General features: G+C 47.9%; 1 non-coding gene across 1 annotated transcript; it reads right to left on the reverse strand.

Moving 5' to 3' along the window:
* Positions 1-617: 617 nt before the first annotated feature.
* Positions 618-745, reverse strand: LOC119628207 (small nucleolar RNA SNORA77). The gene has a single exon (XR_005244511.1). It is a non-coding gene; the product is annotated as a small nucleolar RNA SNORA77 (small nucleolar RNA).
* Between the last annotated feature and the right edge of the window lie 2,335 nt (positions 746-3,080).

Raw genomic sequence — 3,080 nt, forward strand, 5'->3', positions numbered from 1 at the left:
TTCATATGCAGCTCACACCAATTCTTCATCTGGCCTCTGTTTTCTGGGCTCCCCTCTGGCCTCCTGCCACTCCATACCCTGTATACTTCCGCGCTGAACTACAGACAGGACCTCGAATGGCACGGCCTCTTCCTACCTCCATGTCCCTGTCCTGCTGTACCCTTAACTCTCCCCCATAACTGTGGCACTCCTGTTGACTCTTCAATACTGATCCCAAGCTTTCTTTCCTTTTTTTTTTCCTGAGGTAGAGTCTTGCCCTGTCGCCCAGGCTGGAGTACAGTGGGGAGATCTTGGCTCATTGCAATCTCTGCCTCCCAGGCTCAAGTGATTCTCCTGCTTCAGCCTCCCAAGTAGCTGGGACTACAGGTGCCCACCACCATGCCTGGCTAATTTTTGTATTTTTAGTAGAGATGGGGTTTCGCCATGTTGGCCAGGCTGGCCTCGAACTCCTGACCTCAGGTGATCCACCAGCCTCAGCCTCCCAAAGTGCTGGGATTACAGGCGTGAGCCACTGCGCCCGGCCCCGAGTTTCATTACTTCAAGAAGTCTCCCCTGACTCCCTAGCATAATGCCCTTCTCTGTGTTCCCCTAGAGACATAACCACTATTTTTTAAGCTCTGTCTATCTCTAGGCAGCTGCATTGCCCTTATAAGTCAGGTGGCCACAGCACACTGGAATGTTTGTTTCTCTGGAAGAAGGAATGAGCACCCACCTGGTGATGCACCCGGATGCATAGTGAGTCTGCAAGAACCACTGCTTTACTATTAGATATGCCGTGTAGCAATTGTTAGTGCAGATCTACACTAGAATGTGAGCTCTTACGGGTTAGAACTGTTGTGTCTGCTTCTTTGTCCCCATATCTTTCCTACCATAGCTTTGGATATAGTAGGTATTCAGGAAATGTGTGCTGAAAGAACGAATGAATGAATGAATGATCAAGCATATTCCTGCCCGCTCTCCATTTCCGCTACCAGCCCCAGGGCAGGTGCGAACTCGGACTCCATTAACCCAGGCAGCCTACCAAGTTCCCTGCCTCTCACCTGGCTGGTTCCTGACCACTCCCCAAACACCTGACCCCTCCTGTCTCCTTAAGCCTTGTCTACCTCTCCTCCCACCACAGTTTCTACTCACAGCCATCTGCCCGGAAAACTAAGGTTCTGGGTGGACTCTTATCATCGCCTCTACCACATCATCCATGAACTTGCTTTTTCTTATCCCTTCGGCTCCCCTGTCTGTATTCCTCTCCTTGGTGGGACCTCAAGTATTCCCTGGGCTTTGAAAGTCACTTTTCTCTCCCTCTGAAATTTATCTGCAGCCTCAACTTCTCCTCCAAGATGCAGTCACATTTTTTTTTAACTGCAAATACGTGCAAATCAAACTCAACTTGTCTGAAAACTGTCCTGGTTTTCCTCACTTTCTTCATCATTTCCCATTTGATATCATCATTTTTCAGCACCTGGGGAAATGGTGCTCCAGAGACCCCAGCCAAATTTGCCTGTTTCTCTGTGATCAGACACCTGACTTTTATCACCAGGGCCCCAAACTCCCCAAAGCTCCCAGCCAAGCCTGGCAGGAGTAGTGAGGCCTCAGCAAACCTAAGGGTGAGTACCCACGTGAAGGAGCTGTGTCTCCTGGGCTGCAGCCTGTTCTTTCCATGTGCAAATTCAGCCCAGGGCTGTAGATCTTCAGATTTATCAAAAGGAACTGGGAGCGAGGTTTTTATGTTGACAGCTCTTGGTCTTTTAATATTGGTTTTTTGTTTTGTTTTGTTTTTTTTTTTGAGATGCAGTCTCACTCTGTTGCACAGTCTGGAGTGCAATGGCATAATCTTGGCTCACTGCAACCTTCGCCTCCCAGGTTCAAGCAATTGTCCCTGCCTCAACCTCCTGAATAGCTGGGATTACAGGTGCCTGCCACCACATCCGGCTAATTTTTGTGTTTTTAGTAGAGACAGGGTTTTCCTTGTTGACCAGGCTGGTCTCAAACTCCTGACCTCAGGTGATCTGTCTGCCTTGGCCTCCCAAAGTGCTGGGATTACAGGCATAAGCCACCGCACCTGGCCTTTTGTTTTCTTAATAGACTTTATGTTTTAGAGCAGATGTAGGTTTATAGAAAAACTGCGCATAGTTTCCATTCCCTCCCTCCCCACCCCCCTGTTATTAACATCTTGCATTAGTGTAGTATGTTTGTTAAAACTGATGAACCAACATGGATGCATTGTTATTAACTATTGTCCCTCCTTTACATTAGGGCTCACGCTTTATGTTGTGCATTCCATGGACTTTGACGAATGCTTAACATCATGTTTCCACTGTTACAGTATCATGCTGGGTTTTTTTAGATAAGGTGTCGCTCTGTTGCCTGGGCTTGAGTGCAGTGGCAGTAACATCGCTCATTTGACCATGTTACTCGACCTCAGGCTCATGTGATTCTCCTGCCTCAGCCTCCCTAGTAGCTGGGGCTACAAGCATGCACCACCACACTTGGCTAATTTCTTTATTATTGTTATTATTATTAATTATTATTATTATTATTGCAGAGATGGAGTCTCACTATGTTACCCAGGCTGGTCTTGAACTCCTGGACTCAAGTGATCTTCCCGCCTCAGCCTCCTAAAGTGCTTACAGGTGTGAGCCACTGCGCCCAACCCATGCGAATTATTTTTTAAACACTTTAGGAGTCAGAAGTCTCTGCTTTCTACACTCTTTCGTCCTAGTGTGCCCCTCCTTCTCATCGTATCTACCCCACAGTATTCAGCTCTTTCCCCCTCTCTCCACTCCTTAGAGTTTCCAGTTCTTACACACAGTCAGCTTTTCATTTGTGTCATCTTTCTACCAAACTCTAAGTTCCTGGAGGCACTTGGAGGTTTAATTTAGAAGTCTCAGTCTCCCCAGTGCCTAGGGTGCTTTTGAGATTCACTAACATTCACCTGCAGGCATATTGAGCAAATGCCTGCAGATGTGTTGGCTCTGCGGCTTCCAGGAAGATGCTTTAGGGCCCGTTGACAACAGAGAAAGTGGAAGCATGTGGCAAGGGATGACGGCTTGGGCACATCTCCAGTGGCAGTGGCTGCAGGGAGG

The sequence above is a fragment of the Chlorocebus sabaeus genome, chromosome 26 (assembly GCF_047675955.1).
Source record: "Chlorocebus sabaeus isolate Y175 chromosome 26, mChlSab1.0.hap1, whole genome shotgun sequence".
Lineage (NCBI taxonomy): Eukaryota > Metazoa > Chordata > Mammalia > Primates > Cercopithecidae > Chlorocebus > Chlorocebus sabaeus.